At 45.9% G+C, this 17,062-nt stretch overlaps 1 long non-coding RNA gene across 1 annotated transcript; it reads left to right on the forward strand.

Moving 5' to 3' along the window:
* The first annotated feature begins 1,075 nt into the window (after positions 1 to 1,075).
* LOC139363084 (uncharacterized) lies at positions 1,076 to 8,671 on the forward strand. The gene is made up of 4 exons (XR_011622991.1): positions 1,076 to 1,381; positions 2,200 to 2,343; positions 2,483 to 2,562; positions 4,196 to 8,671. It is a non-coding gene; the product is annotated as an uncharacterized lncRNA (long non-coding RNA).
* The last annotated feature ends 8,391 nt before the right edge of the window (positions 8,672 to 17,062 follow it).

Genomic DNA, 17,062 nt, shown 5'->3' on the forward strand with positions numbered 1-17,062 from the left:
AGCTTTATTCATAATACCCCCAAACTCAAAATAATGCAATTGTCTTTCAGTGGGTGAATGAGATCTGCTGTTTGAATTCGTAACTGAGTCACACAAGTGCCCTTTCTCAAGGCTACCATCTTGCTTATCTGTGCAATAAGCGTGTTACGCGTATTTCCCATTTTCAAACAAAGAATATTAAAGACATGCACTCAAGGATCCAAATTTAATGAACATAAATTTTTTACTGCTTCATCAAAGACATTCTTGAGTGGGAATGCAAGTTGATGATACTGCCTTGGTTCTGCCGAGGTGCTGGGTGTGTTACCTACCATGGCATTTGCAGCATTCATGGAAAAGTCAACATAATGAAACAGGCAGATGGCATCGTGGTATTTCTGTGAAAACAGGTTTCCCTCCTGGACTCTCTGAAGGCAGCTCAGGGGACACACCTTCAAAATGGCAAAGATCAATTATGGTTCCTAGTGGGACACAACTCCTAACCTATTCCAACTCAGCGCGCTCTCTCTCTCTTTTTCCCCTTATTCTTCCAACTTGTAATTGTACAAATTTTCAAATGTGCCAAGAAGCTGAAAGAATAGTGCAGTAAAATTCAAGTTATCACTCTGATATATTTGATTAATATCTCTTTATATACATGAGAGCAGCATGTGGAATGATAGACAATAGAGACTCAGAAGGGTAAGGGTGGCTGGCGGTGGGTGTATAACAGAGGGGTTTCTTGTTGGGTACAGTGTATCTGTCTGCAGTGACGGATGCACTGAAGGCCCTGACTTTACCGCAACTCAATATAGCAGTGTAGCAAAACTGCACCTGTGCCCCATGAATACATACGAATCTAAAAATTGTAAAATAAAGTAATATCTCTTTTTGTAGATACAGGGAGATATGTTGCATAGCGTGTGTGTGTGTCTGTGTATGTGTGTGTAGAGAGAGGCAGCAGGAATGAAGAGATTAAGATTTTGTGACTGAGCCATTCTAAAGTAACTTAAACATAAAACGTGCATGGACAAATGTCTGTGTGACAATAAACCTGAATATAAACATGAACGAATATGCCTATAAACACATCCCTGGATAGATAGCTTATGAACGAATTCCCTACCCCAGCTCCCTTACTGGTTACCCTGTGAACACAGGCAGGCAGGGAACAGGTCCCAGCTAGGTTCCCTCATCTCATCCTCTTGCTTCCAGGCAGGTCCTGCATCCACTCCTGCTGCACAGAGGGTTCCCACCTGCCTTGGTCTGTTTCACAGGTGCTCCCCTAACTCTCTCTGCCTCCACTGCCTTACCTGGGTGGAGCTGAGGCTGCCCTGACCAAGAACAGCACCACCCACCTGTGCCCCCAAGACCAGGAAGTTAGGAGGAATCACGCAACAGGGTCAGTAACTCTCCCACTTCCCCAATCAGTCTGAACTGATGGCAGGAGATACTGATGCTTGCTTTACTCATCCTCATTCCCTGTTCATTTATTCTTCATTAATTCAATCCAATCTCCCCAGCAGTCACTTCACCCAAGAAGCAGGCTGACCTCTACTCTTCATAATCAGGAAACCACAAAGCACTCTCCATCCCCTCCCTGATATCACCCTTCAGCGCTACATCATCACATGTGGGCTCTAACTCTGCAGGCAGGTGTCCCCCACAGGGTCAACCCCTGAACATTGGCCCCAGATGTCCCCCATCTCTTCCCAGCCCTTTCTGTATTGCTGTGAATCTGTCCCTCACTGAGAACTGACAGGGAGATGTGGGGGAGGAGGGGAGATTTCTTTGTGCTGTGTCAAGGCAGCAAGACAGACCTCTCCTTCTCTCCTGAACCTCACACTCTATCCCTTCCCAGACACTTGAAATAAAACGCAGACCAGAAAGTCTATTTAAGAGTCAGGACAATTACTTTTTCTAGACAAGTTTATCTTCCTTCTCAGGGCTCAGCCATGACTGTGGGTGACCAAACAACTGTTCACAAAGGGCAGTGATCTCTTCAATGCCACTTTATGAATTCACACTTTGCCACCTGCAGAGGTGGAAAAAGGCACCTCAAACCACCATCCAATAGTTATTCCTGGCCTTTACTCCTCGCACCCATCTGGACTCTTGGAGAGTATGGAGGGCACCCAGGGTGCATGGTGGCAGTGGAGGCCTTGGAAAACTGGCCAGGAAGCCAAGGAATGCACCTCAGGTGACTAAATTTTTTTATAGTTCTGCACTTGCTGGAGAATGACCCCAAAAGATAAGACCAATTTGTTGACTACCAACTGATTTGGCTGAGCCATGGACAGGGAGCAAATGAGCATTGCCTTTACCTATGACACGCAAGAGGATTCTGAGACCTACCTGCATCAGGTGAGCCCCACACCCAGAGGGACACCCACTGTCCCACCTCCTTACTTTCTGTATCTTTTCACACTTTACATCCTCATCCCTCCCTCTGGGAGTCTTCCCTCTTTGGGGTCTTCTAGTCCTGCCCTCTGTCTCCTTCTAGGTGGCACAGGGCTTGGTCATCATGTTTGTGTCAGGTGACAATGATGCCAGGATCTTCAGTATGGGCAGCACTGCTTTGAGGTCAGTGTTAGGAGCTGCCTGAGGAGACAGACGTCTCCACCATAGTGAGTGCCGATCTCATGAAACCCTTTAGGTCCTCCTAGTTCCTTAATATGTTTGTCTTCAATCCTGTCATGTAGGTCATGGGCACCTGATGCATAATGGACACTTGGTTGGTTCATGCACCCTGGTCTTTGATGCTGTGTTGGGATGTTTTTCTGACCTTTATGTGGGGTCTCTGTTTTCTTTCATCATATTACATCTCTTCCCCCACTCCCGACTCCGTCCTCTGAACCCATACAGTACACCAGCCTCTGCAGGTGTGCCATGCGTTCCTGCCTCATTTCTTCCTTTTCATGCCTTATTCTCACCATGCTACATTTTCCCCTCAGTTGAACAGACATAGTAGGGGACTCACCCATTCTGGAATGTGACTGCCCTTCCAGAGGGGACAGCAGGTTGGGGATGAAGGAGACCCTACTGACCCCATGGCAACATCCTCTTCCCCGACACCCTGGCTTCCGTCTTCTGCATCAGCACCACTCCTGAACCCCCATTCCTGATTGTCAGAATTTTCTCATAACTAAAAATGAAACATAAATGCATCTGCAGTATGTGTGGGTGCTCTCTCCCTTTATTGTATTTGGAGTGAGTTTATTTTACGGCACGGTCCAGGGTAAATTCCTGTAAGGCCTGGGTGCCCTGCTGTGAGGTCAAAGGGGGATGGGACTAAGACTGCAGAACCCTGGCTCCCCCGCTACTTGCCAATTGCCGGCCCTTTGTGGGGGTCTCTTCTGCTTTCTCTGGCCTGGGAGACGCTGGGGTGTTTCTGATCCTGGGGCTCCTGGGGGGTGGTGCACATTAGTTCCAGGGATGGAGGGTGCTATGGACACTGGTGGGAAGCTTGGGTGTCTCCTCCCAGGCTCTCTCCTCCCAGGCTCTCTCAGTGCCTCCTCATCTGTTTCTTTAGCTTTTGGATCTTGAGCACCAGGGCCTGGGCCGCCACCCACTCCTTCCCTTCCAGGAAGACCTGGTCCAGCTCCAGCTGTTGCTCAAGCAACTCCTCAGCTTGGGCCAGCTCAGCTGTGTCTGGGGCTCAGGGCCCTGGTGACAGGGAGTAGGGGAGGAGCATCAGCCAGGGCAGGGGGCTGAGGCCCTTGGAACCTGTATTGCAAGGTCTCGTGGTAAGTGAGGAATTCTACCTTCCTTTCTCTTTTTCCAGCCCATTAGCTTAAGTCCACCTGTACTGAGAATCTCAGGGAGTAATCTGTCTTGGGCATAGGCCTCTGGGGTGCATATACAGATCCCTGGCTCAGGGGCTGTATCTGGATGCTTTGAACGAAGACATGGGGTCACTGGAAAGAGAGGACCAGCTGTCTCTCCCCATTGACAAATAATTAACTGTTAGATGAGGGGGAGTTCCTGTTCAAGGACTCTGGACTGTGCTGCTCTGGGCCAGGGGAGGGCTGGCATCTCCTCTGCTTCCTCCTCTGCAGAATCTGACTCCAGCCAGGGCAGTTTCTCTGCTTTTAATGGCTCATGTGATTTGATTGGGCCCACACAGATAGTCCAGGATAGTCTCCCTATTTTAAGGTCCTTAATCTTCATTACATGAGTAACGTACCTTTTGCCATGCAATGCAACCTGTTCACAGCTTCCAAGGATTAAGACTGGACACCTTTGGGGACCATTACTCAGCCCAGCACATCTGCGTATGTTGAAGTCACCGAGTCAAGGAGACAGCCCTGCTGGAGAGGGTGACAGTGAAGCAGCAGCTACAATCATCAGGATTGAGAGGAATGGTCTGGGGCCTACAGGGAATGGTTACAATGAGGAAATGGGGGCCTAATCTGATGACAGCTTAGGGGTTTTGGGGAGGCGGAAGGCAGAAAGGTCTGAGACCCACAGTGAGGAGCAAGAACAAGAACCCCACCTCACCTCTGAATCCAGGGGTACAAGTCCCTGGGGAAACTCCCCGATGTGGGAGGACTTCAGAGGGGGTCATGTCCTCAGGGAGACTCAGGTTGCTGCTGGGGCTGGGAGGGGCAGGAATATCCTGAGAGAAGGTGTGGAGGTTTTGCTGATTGTGGACTGAGAATGCCATGGGGTACACTGGAAAGATTTCTGTGGCTGGGGAGGTGGGGGAGACAGAATAGGGCTGTGCAGAGCCTTGTGGGGATGTGAGTGCAGGGTATGTGGGGGACCCAGTGTGACTGACACAGACAGGGAAATGACAGGAGGAGCTCAGTCCTGGTGGACTCGAGGCAGACGGTGGTGCTGCGGCTGTGGGAGACGAGGGAGGAGGAGCACGGGTGGCTCTCAGCTGGGCTCTGTCCATGGAGATGAGGACAGTGAGGTGGTTAGGTCTTAGTGCTGTGGGAACTTTTCTTGACCTCCCGATGACTGGATGGAGTGTCTGATGGAGGAGCAGGCTTAGAAGATTCACTGGTGACCCTGAGGGAGGGGATGTGCTCCCTCCAGGTCTCAGGTCTGCCCTGACACCTCTCTTTGTGGCTTAGGGCTCCCTACTGTAAATTATTGGCAGTTAGTCCATTTTGGAGTCCATAACTTAAAGCAGAAACTCAGATGGTTGAAACGTCACTTTCATGAAGGGTTGTTAGTAGTGTACCATTTAGATTGTCTTGCAAAAGTCTCATTTGTTTTGTTTTGTTTTTCTAAGTGACTGCCAATCTTGTTTTAAATTTACAAATGTAGTTAGTTGGTTGTGGGTTGCTTAACCATATCTGTAACAACAGTAGTTTGGGTGTCTTATATTCTAATAATTAAGACTTTAAGCTGTGTACACATTGCAATTCAAGTATGAGTCATGCATAACCCTAGGACTAAGAGACAGGACGGACAGTCTCCCTCTCCTAAAATTTTGCAAAAGTTCTGGTTTCTTTTTCCACTCAGTGGGTACAAGTCAGCTAATGATGAACATGAGGTCTTTGTCCTCATTTAAAGGTGCTTCGGAAGAATCACTGCCCCCTAGGAAGGCCTCCTTGTCTTGGTCCAGGACCCCTACCCCGTGGCAGAGGCCATCTTCCCTCCCAGTGCACAGCGATGTCCCAGATAACAAACTGGTTAGCTGCTGTCCTCTCTTGGGCAGTTCTGTCTTCTAAAACATGGGTTTTTATCTGAGAATCTTCCTGTTCCCAGATGATCAAAACTGGGGCCATCCACTTCCTTCTGAGCCACCTCTGCCCGCGGGCTCATGGCTGTGTCCTCCAGTCACAACAGAAAACCCCTTCAGAACACCCTTCAGGAAGGCGGCATCTCCTCACAGGCTCACACATGCTTGGTGTCTGCACAGAGCTTTTGCTCTCGTTCAGGAGGTGTGTGGGGAGGCTCACTAGTCCGACAGAGCTTGGTACCAGTGTCATATGCCAGGAGCCAGGGTTACAAGGGATACAATGTTCCCAGACCTACCAGAGAAGGCAAACCCCTACAGCATGCAGGGCTAGACAGGGACCAGAAACAAGTTCATTCTAGGCCGAAGAAGAGGGAAAGGGAAATTATGGACATACATCTGAGACACTGCAGATTTGGTTTCAGATCACAGACCATGGCAACAAAGCAAGTCACACAAATTTTTGTTTTTCCAGTGAATATAAAAATTATATTTATACTCTACTGTAGCCTACTAAATGTATAATAACATTATGTGTAAAAGAACTATGCAGATACATTAATTTAAAATTACTCTATTGCTGAAAAATGCTAACGATCGTCTGAGGCTTCAGCTCATCTTAATCTTTTTGCTGGGGGAGGGTCTTGCCTCAATGTTGATGACTGCTGGCTGATCAGGAGGTGGTTCCTAGAGGCTTCTGTGACAATTTCTTAAAAGAAGACAATGAAGTTTGTGGCATGGATTGCAAAGCAGGAATCAGTACTTCAATAAGGTCAATATGAGTTTTCGAGTTAAGTGAACCTGAATATGAGCCCTCCAGGCCTTTCCACCAGTTAGCTATAGAGCCTTGAGTACATCTGACCACAGCTGGCACAAGCAGACACTTGGCCAGTGGGTGAGTGCTGAATGAATTTCCTCATCCGCAAACCAGTAATATAATTCCTTCCTCGCAGAAGAATAAATGAAAAAAGACACAGTGTCAAGAAAAACAGACACGACCTGTGGAAGGCTGGGCACCAGTGCTCTAAAGCAAGTTCTGCCTAAACTGGTAGAAACATTTTTCACATTAGGAATAGGAGTTTTTCAAGATCCTGTCTGAGGCCAGGTTGAGAGCAGAGCAGGAGTCGGGGCCTGGGCAGGGCCAGGCACTGAAGTGAAGACAGGCCTGGAGAGAGCTGGCTCCTGGTGGCTGCTCAGTGGCTCAAACAGCTCCTTGCCTCACTGCCACTGCCTCCTTCTCCCTTGGCTCTGGCGGTGCTGTTTCTTTCCCCTCCTGCCCTCCTGGTCCCTGGGACCCCACGGCTCCTAAACATGCTACTCCCAGAGCCCAAAGGCAAGCATGGAAGAGCAAACAGCTTCAGGGGCAGTGGGAAGATAAGGCCAGCTCCCATGTCACTGCAAGGGCGCGAGTGGAGGAGGTGAAGGGGGTCAGCACAGGAGTGGGGGAAAACCTCTCAATCCCACCCTTCACCACCCTCACCCCTGCAGGGTTTTGCCTATTTCCAGCTCTCAGCTCCTTCCCACCCTAGCCCAGCCCAGACCTCGTCCCCTTCAGAGCAGCACAGTCCAGAGATTTTCTTGAACAGGAATAACCCCTCATCGAACAGTTAATTATTTCTTAGTGGGGAGGGACAGTCAGTCATCTTTTTCCAGTGACCCCATATCCTTGTTGAAGGCGTCCAGTTACAATCCTGATCCAGCGATCTCTACCTGCCCTGCAGAGGCCTATGCCCGAGACAGGGAGTTCCCTGGACTTCTCGGTACAGGTGGACTTAAGCTAATGGGCTGGAAAAAGAGAAAGGGAGGCTGAATTCCTCACTTGCAGCCAGACCACAGCTTCCTAAGGCCTCAGCCCCCTTCCCTGGCTCATGCTCCCTCCCCCACTCCCTCTCACCAGGATCCTGAGCCCCCAACACAGCTGAGCTGGCCAAAGCTGAGGAGCTGCTAGAGCAGCAGCTGGAGCTGGACCAGGCCCTGCTGGAAGGGCAGGAGGGGGTGGTGGGCCCAGGCTCTGGTGCTCAAGATCCAAAAGCTGAAAAAACAGATGAAGAGGCACTGAGAGAACCTGGGAGCAGACACCCAAGCTTCCCACGGATGCCCCCGGCACCCTCCATCCCTGGAAATACTGCCCACCGCCCCCCACAGGAACCCCAGGATCAGAAACACCCCAGCCTCTCCCAGGCCAGGGAAAGCAGAAGAGACCTCCACAAAGGGCTGGCAATTGGCAGGTAGTTGGGGAGTCAGGGCTCTGCAGTCTTGGTCCCATCCCCCTTTGACCTCACAGCAGGGCACCCAGGCCTTACAGGAATTTACCCTGGACCATGCCCTAAAATAACCTCACCCCAAATACAATAAAATGAGAGAGCACCCACACATAATGCAGATGCACTTGTGTTTCATGTTTAGCTATGTTAAACATTCTGACAATCAGGAGTGGTGCTGATGCAGAAGAGGGAAACCAGGGGGTGGGAGAAGACGACGTCAGGGGTGGGGGTAGTATGGTCTCCTTCACCGCTACTCTGCTTGCAAAGCTTATATCTTGCAGTGAACACCAAGAATGAGTTTTCAGACAATTCCAGCTGAGCGGGACGGGGGACAACTCTTCTGAGAGAGTGCCCCAGCATCCCTCCACCAAGTATTTACTGAAAGGGCTTGTTAAACTAGTAACATCCACTAGATGGCTTTTTGAGGTTGGGTCATGAGATACCTGTGACCTTGTAAAAGCACTCAAACCACATTCTCAGGAGGCTGTTTTCAGTGTTCCTTATCACACACTCCACTCCTTGTCCTGATTTCAGGGTCAAGGAGTTACGTTCTCTTGCACAAATAACATGCACACAGTGCCTCAGTATTTTTCCTTGTCCCGACATCAAATGCCATGTATGTAAGCTTGAATATGGTGCCATGTACCACCCACACTGCTGTCCTCTCCTGAAGGGCAGATGGTCACATTCCAGAATGGGTGAGTCCCCTATCGTGTCTGTTCAACTGAGGGGAAAATGTGGCATGGTCAGAATAAGGCATGAAAAGCTGAAAATGAGACATGAACACATGGCACACATGCATGGGTGGTGCCGGCCCAGGAACCTCAGGGCCCTCAGTAACACTTCCCTGCGGTCATCGACAGCTTTCCTCAGGGCGCCCACAGTCCTATCCCATCTTCTCCACTCGCGGCGCCCGCGGCTTCACGCTCTGATCCTCGTTGCGGCTGTGGAAGCGCAGAAACCGCTCGTCGCCCACAAAGGCGCCACTGAGGATTCCAGGGCTCGCGCGGTGGAGGTGGAGTCCGGTGGCCTCCAAGTACCCAGGAATGCGGGCCTGGACCCTGGGAACGGGCACATTGTGGGCGGGAGAGGCGCAGGGAGCCTGGGACCCCGGCCCACTCCCCTGGAGTCCCCATCCGCTCCTAGTCTCCGAGACGCGCTCTCTCCGCCTCCCCGCAAGGACCCAGCCTCCCGGGCTCCCTCCCACGTCCCACCCGGCCCCGGAGCCGCTCACCCAAGAGCTTCTTGCTGTGTGGGAGGAGCTGGGGAGGGGACAAAGGAACGGGGACCTGGGGAGGGTGGCGTGGGGCATCGGCGCCTGGAGAAATGACCTGAGGAGTCTGCAGACCCCAGCCCTGGGCCAAGGCGCCGCGCGGGGGAGCTGCTGAGCCCTGAAGGTTGCCTTTTCACTCCTGCCTCCTCAGCCCCAGTTCATCCTGATCGTTTCCTCACCAGCCCAGGTTTCCCCAAGGTCAGGCCCCACAGAGGAGCAGGGGTAGGGGGTGCCGGGACGCGGCATCCGGCTTCTCTGGGTATCTTGGAGTCCAGAGAGAATCCTGGAGATCTCCCACTTTTTGAAGCCCATTCTCCACTCACTCTGATGACTTCTCTAGACCCAAGTGGAAACCAGATACAACGCCCTCATCAGTCCTGGGGGAGAAACAAGAGCAAAGTATGAGAGGTGGCCATGAGGTCTGGGAAACTCCTGCAGAATTCTCATGAGAGGAAACTCTTCAGAGCTGGGTCCTTGGCTTAGTTTGTTGTCTTCCCTGCCCAGCCACCTGTCCCAGAGCTGGAGATACTCAGGTTTAAGCCAGAGACTGGATATTTTCCTTGATGGTGACATAATTTTTGTCTTCTTCTCTCCTGGAAGGGGAGCCCCAGAACCATCAGAGAGTGATCCACTCTGCCCTCTCTTCTTATTCTTCTGTCTCTCCAATCTCTCTCCCTGAGCTGGACTCTCCACCCACCCGCACATTCTGGATAATGCAGAGACGTGAGCATGACCCCGGGTCAGAATTGTCTGCATGCAAACCCAGCTCCACCGTGGCGACCTTCATTCCTATTGTATTACCTGAAAACGGAAAGCACCCCATACAGATGTTGTGAGAATTAAATGAATTCATATTTTTAAAGTGCTGAAGACACAGACTAACACACAGCACCGTGACAGTGTATGATGTTATCACTGTTGCTATTTATTTAGTCCTTTTTGCCTGAGTCTCTTCTCTTTCCTCTGGGTTCCCAGGGAAATTCTGGGTTGGAAGATTATGTCTGCAAGAGACCTCCACCTGGGAAATGCTGGCCCGTGGTAGGATCTTCCTTTTATTAAATGGAATGATTGTTGGTGAATTGACAGCTAGTGAGCCACTTACAGTACAATTCATGTAAAAAAGACCACATACCTAGGATTAACTCCATTTTAATAAAGACACATCCCACACATTATAAGCCCAATGTGATTTGTGAGGAGATTGGTTTGATTGGGTCATGGGAATATCACCCTACTTTCAGATAGTTTTGCAACACATTTCAAATCTCTGCTCCTCATTTCACACTATCTGGCTCATGAGTGAAGGTGATGAGAAGCGTCCTCGTACTATGATCCCCGGTTTGTCTATCAGAATCATAGTCATATATTACATATGGAGATTATTTTCTTAGAATATATAATTTATTTATATATATTATACTCAGGGTATATAGAGAAATATTATTACAGTGCTTAAGTGGCTACTGGTATCTATGCATTTTCTCTCTTGGTACATGACATTAACATATAGAATTGTACACTGTACTTTGGTTTCCAGCAATTGCTGATTAGGTCATTTGGACCAGCTCTCCCATTGAGTACCACTGGAAAAGTGGGAGGAAAATACATATTTGAAAAGTCTGCTTGAATTTACAGATGGGCTAGCAAAGCAGTGAAGATTTGCCAGTTCAGGAACCAGGAAGAGGCAGAAATCCAGAAGAGCACCTTGAGCTGTGGGGCTGCTTCTGTGGACCAGATGCAGTGACACCTGCCTCCCGGGCAAGAAGGCAGCTTCTGGGATTCAGAACTAAACTGTTCCAATATTTAGAAGGTCTCGTGGTCTCTCTAGAATTCAGTGCTCATTGGCCAGGGCTAAGATGTTCACACTCATTTGTTGGAGGAGCCAAGCTTCGGGTTTCACTGCCTTTGGGGCATTTCATGCTAGAAAAACCCCAACATGTGTAGATAAATGGTGTAGAGGACACCAGCCACTGGAGCTCTGCCTAGTGATCTCCCCTGACTTCCACTGGGAGACAACATGGCCATTTCACTAAATTCCTGAGGACATGGCCAACATAATAAGAGAACACTGGGAGGTACCTTGGAGAGAGTTCCAGGCAGTTACAGCTTTTGGGTTTCTGTGTCCTTTACTTTCATCTCAACCAGACAGCATTTGTGGAGGCTGAAGAACAAAAGACTTTAAATATCAGAGGTGAATCTAGGACCATTGATCCATTGTGGTCAAGAGGCTGGAGCCATGTGGCCCAGCAGTAATCATCTATGAGTCTTTGGTCACCCCAAGGCTCTCTCCCATTAGGAGCCGCTTATCACTGCTATCAGGGACCCCGGTAGCTGCACAAGGCATTTTTTTTTTTTTTTTGTCATTTGTGATGAGAACTTGGAGAGGCCCCAGAGCATATAGACCTTGATTAAAATAGGGTCAGAGTAGAGTCAGGTAAAACTCTGCAATGATTCAGAGGTATCTAAGTATAAAATAAAATTTCAACTCAGAGCTTCCATTAGAGCATCAGGCTCAGTAGCTCCTGTGTTTGCACTGTGAGAACTGGGGCTTGATGAGAACAGAAATAGTTACATGTGCAGAAAAGCATATGTAGTTAGAAAACTGGATCATGATTCAAGGCGTGGGAGGGCCATTGTCTTTACCATGGTAGAAAGTGGGGCTTTCTGTCATCTTGGTTCTGATAGGCCAAGTGCAGAAGATTAACCTTCCTGCTTTCAGCTGAGTGACTGATAATAGAAGCTGGAATTAAGAGAATCAGTGGGAGCCTCTCTCCCTCCATTCCCCAGCCCAGTAAATACAAGTGAAGGACTTGGGGCTCTGGCAATTTATTCTCATTGTGCGTTCTCCTTCTCTGGCTCAAAAGAGAACCACATGTATCAGAAAACAAGGGCTACAATTCTCATAGAACCCAGAAATTGTATTAGAGGCCTGGAATGTCATGTGCCCATCATTGCTCCACCACCCAGGTGCTGTGTGACCTCAGGAGAAGCTCTCTGCTCCTGGGACCTCTTTGATTCATCTGTGAATCATGGACAAACACCTCCACTCTAGCAACGTTACTGAAATGCAGGGAGGAACAAGTGATCAATGGGTAGGAAAAAAGCAAAGTGATAACATTTACTCCTAGACAAAACTTTTTAGGAAAACGTATCTTAAAAATAGGAGAAAAACATATAGTACCTACCATCCCCTGCCAGAAAAGCCTCTTTATCTAGTAATTGTGATTGTTCATCATCTTTCTATAAAATGTGGGCAAAACTACCTCCTTCAATATCTCAAATAAATTAAATACAGTTGTGATTCTATGTCCGTTTAGGTCTACAACTTTTGCTTTGTGTGAAACCGAAAGGCGATGGGCACATCTTCATTTTTCTATGGTGGCCAGGGGACATTCAGAGACTTGGAAATGACCCTATATCATCCATTTTCATTTGACTTATTCTATCCTTTGGAATTCCAGGTAATTCATACTCCTAAAAAAATCTCATGTTCATACATAGGAGAAGGTAGAAAAGGTAGTATTTCTGTTTTAATTTGCTAGAGCTGCCATAAGAAAGTACCAAAGGCTGAGTGACTTAGATAATAAATATGTATCATCTCACAGTTCTAGAGGCTACAGGTGCAAGGTCAAGGTGCTGCAGGGTTGACTTGTTCTGAGCCCTCTCTCATTGGCTTGTTGATGGCCACTTCTTCTGTTTTCTCAACATAGGACTTCAACATATGGATTTTGGTGGCATAGTGTAGCAGGACAAGCTGGAGACAAAACTCCTCAGACACCAGATTAAAGAAGGAAGAGGTTTATTCGGCCAGGAGCATCACCAGACTGGTGTCTTAGGAGCTGAGCTCCCTGAAAAAGAAATTCTTGGCCTTTTTAAAGGCTTACAACGCTAAGGGGTTCACGTGAAAAGATCATGATAAATCAAGCAAGCGTGGGGAATGTGACTGGGGGGCTACATGCATCAGCTAACAGAACAGAAAGTTTTGCAATGCTTTCTCATAACAAAGCCTGGAATTTACAGATAACCAAGTAGTTTAGGTCAGGGGTTGATGTTATTATTATTACTTTTTTTTTTTTGAGACCGAGTCTTGCTCTGTTGCCCATGCTGGAGTGCAGTGGTGCAATCTTGGCTCACTGCAAGCTCCACCTCCTGGGTTCATGGCATTCTCCTGCCTCAGCCTCCCCAGTAGCTGGGACTACAGGTGCCTGCCACCAAGCCTGGCTAATTTTTTGTATTTTTAATAGAGATGGGGTTTCACTGTGTTAGCCAGGATGGTCTCGATCTCCTGACCTCGTGATCCACCCACCTCAGCCTCCCAAAGTGCTGGGATTACAGGCATGAGCCACCGTGCCCGGCCTATTATTACTTTTTTAACTCCTAGGGCCGGGTGGTGGTGCCAAGGTTGTCTGGCTATACATCTTACTTCTGTTTCTTTCCCAACTTTTTGCTTTCTCCCTTTTCTCCTGTCTTATAAACTAGGCAAGATGAGGGGAGGAGGGCAGCAGGAGTAGTAGTGGTCTCCTTCCTTAATGGGAACACAATTCTTCTTGTAACTGTCTGGATCATCTTTGGCAGTGGATATTCTAAGAAATTAAAGAGAGTAAAAGACAGTACATCCCTATGGCTGAATTCTTTCTCTTGGTTTTCTGAAATTTTGATCTTGCAATACGAACAGACAAGAAAGAGAACCAAAGTTTAGTTCTTCATGGAAGGTGAACCCTCCTCCCTAAGTCTTGGTAATCCCAGACACTAAGACGTGGTGCTGTGTAGTTCTCCAAAGTCCTACTCACTCCAGTGATTCTGTTTGTCTTTTTAACTGGGAAGAGGATTCTCTTTCAGGAGAGCCACCTCTTCTGATGCTATATGGACTTTATTCTCCTTAAACATACAGAATGAAAAAGATGTTAATATAAAGGGAAATATTTGCCAAATTTTTATCATGCTCATAATTTTTGTACCTTTTAAAATGCCCCATATTGTGTTGTTTATTTTTAAAATATTTTTTAAATTGGTGCATAATATTTGTACATATTTATGGGATACATGTGATGTTTTGATACATGCATAGAATGTATGTATAATAAGTCAGGATATTTAGGATATCCAGCACCTCAAGCATTTATCATTTCTTTGTGTTGAGAACATTTTAAATCCACTCTTATAGCTATATTGAAATATACATTTTTGTAACTTTAATCAGTCTGCTGTGCTATCAAATATTAGAACTTATTTTCTCTAATAACTGAACATTTGGATCCATTAACCTGCCTTTCTATATTTTCCTATCCATACATTCTTTCCAGATTCTGGTAACTGTTATTCTACTCTCTTGACTTCCCTGAGATTAACCATTTTGGCTGGCACATGTGAGTGACAACACGTGATATCTGCCTTTCCTTGCTTGGCTTATTTCACCTAACGTAATGGCCTTTGGTTCCATCCATGTCCCTGCAACTGACAGGATTTCATTCTTTTTTATGGCTGAATTGCATTCCATTGTGTATATATACCACTATTTATTCAGTCACCCATTGATGGATTCACCTATTGATTTCATATCTTTGCTACTGTGAACAGTGCCTCAATAAACCCGAGAATGCAGGTACTCTTTTGATATGATTTCTTTTCCTTTGTATAAATACCCAGGAGTAGAGTTGTTGGGTCAGCCAGTAGTTCTATTTTTAATTTTTTGAGAAATTACTATACTGTTTTCTATAATTGCTGTACTTACTTTCCCACCAACAGTGTACAACAGTTCTGGTTTCTCCACATGCTCGACAGTATCTATTATTTTTTATTTCCCAACAATAACCATTCTAACTAGGATAAGATGACATTTGACTGTAGTTTTGGTTTGCATTTCCTGCTATTTAATAATGTTGAGTGCTTTTCACATACCTGTTGGCCATTTGTATGTCTCCTTTTGAGAAACATCTATTCAGATCCTTTGTCCACTTTTTAATTGGATTATTTGTGTTTTTACTGCTGAGTTTTTGAGTTTCTTATATATTGTAGATACTAGTTCCTTGTAGGATGAATACATAGCAAATATTTTCTCTATTCAACAGGTTGCCTTTTAATTCTGTTGATTGTTTCATTCGCTGTGTTGAAGCTATTTAGCTTAATGTAGTCTCATTTGTCTATTTTTATTTTTGTTGCCTGTGCTTTTGTGGTCTTAACCATAAAATTTTTGCCTAGACCCATGTCTAGAGTGTTTCCTATATGCATTATTGTAGTCATTTTATAGTTTTAGGACCTGCATTTAAACCTTTAATCCATTTTGAGTTGATTTTTGTATATGGTGAGAGACAGCGGTCTAGTGGTATTCCTCTGCATCTGCTAGCATTTTCTCAGCTCCATTTATTTAAGAGACTTATTCTTTCCCCGTTGTATATTCTCTGTTCCTTTGCCAAAAATGAGTTGGCTATCAATACATGGATTTATATGTGAGTTCTCTTTTGTGTTCCATTGATTTAGGTGTCTAGTTTTATGCCAGTACCATACTGATTTGGTTACTCTAACCTTATAGTATATTTTGAATTCAGGTAGCATCATGCCTTTAGCTTTGTTCCTCTTGTTTACAATTGCCTTGTGATTTGGGATATTTTACGGTTCCATATGAATTTCATATTTTTTCTAGATCTGTGAAGAATGATATTGGTATTTTGATAAGTATTGAATTGAATCTGTAAATTGCTTTGGGTAGTATGAATATTTTAACGATATTAATTCTTCCAATTTATGTGCATGAAATATGTTTCATTTTTTTTCCCTTTAGAGACAGGGTCTCACTATGCTTCCCAGGCCTTGAATTCCTGGGCTCAAACAATTCTCCTGTCTCATCCTCCCAAAGTCCCAGGATTACGGATGTGTGTCACCATGCCTGGTTCTTTCAGTTTTGTGTACTCTTCAATTTCCTTCATTGGTGCTTTATAGTTTTTGTTTTACTTCCTGGGATAAGTTGATTTTTAGGTATTTTATCTTCTTTGTGATTTGTAAATGGTATTGCTTTCTTGATTTTTTTTTTTCAGATTGTATAGTGCTGGTATATATAAATGCTATGAAAGTTTGCATATTAATTTTGTATCCTGAGATTTTATTGAATTTGTTTATTAGTTCTAACTATTTATTTGGTGGAATCTTTCATTTTTTCTAAGTAAAAGATCATGTCACTTGCGAATAAGGCTAAGTTGGCTTTCTCCTATCTGACTTGGATGCCCTTTATTTCCTCACTTGCCTGATTGCTCTGGCTAGGACTTCTAGTACTGGATAGAATAAAAGTGGTGAAAGTGGGAGTCTGTGCCTCCTTCCAGATCTTACAGAGGAGGCTATAAACTTGTCTCCATTCACTATACTGTTAGCTGTGTGTTTTTTATATATGGACATATCATGGTGTATTATCCTTTTGGTGCGCTGTTGGATTTGGTTGCTAATATTTTTAATTATTATTTTTATCACTAACATAATTTTTATTATAAGCATTTTAAACTTATAAAATTTACATTTACCAAAATAAGCAAATCTTCATCAACTTTATCAATGAATTTTGACAAATACAGCCATATCACTCTTGCCACTATCAATGTACACAAAGATCCCTTTTTCTCCCTTCAACTCAGCTTCTCCGCCCCCAGCAGCCATTGATTTGATGGCTATCATGATAGCGCAGTTCTTCCTGTTTTAACACTTCGTACAAACCTACTCATCCTGTATGGTCTCCCGTGTGTCTGGCTTTTTGCACCTGGCATAATTATTATGTGATCAATCCATGTTGTTTCATGAATCAGTAGTTCATTCATTTTTATTTCTGATAATATTCCATTGTATGAATGAATCATGATTTTTGTACATTGG

The sequence above is a fragment of the Macaca nemestrina genome, chromosome 5 (genome assembly GCF_043159975.1).
Source record: "Macaca nemestrina isolate mMacNem1 chromosome 5, mMacNem.hap1, whole genome shotgun sequence".
Taxonomy (NCBI): domain Eukaryota; kingdom Metazoa; phylum Chordata; class Mammalia; order Primates; family Cercopithecidae; genus Macaca; species Macaca nemestrina.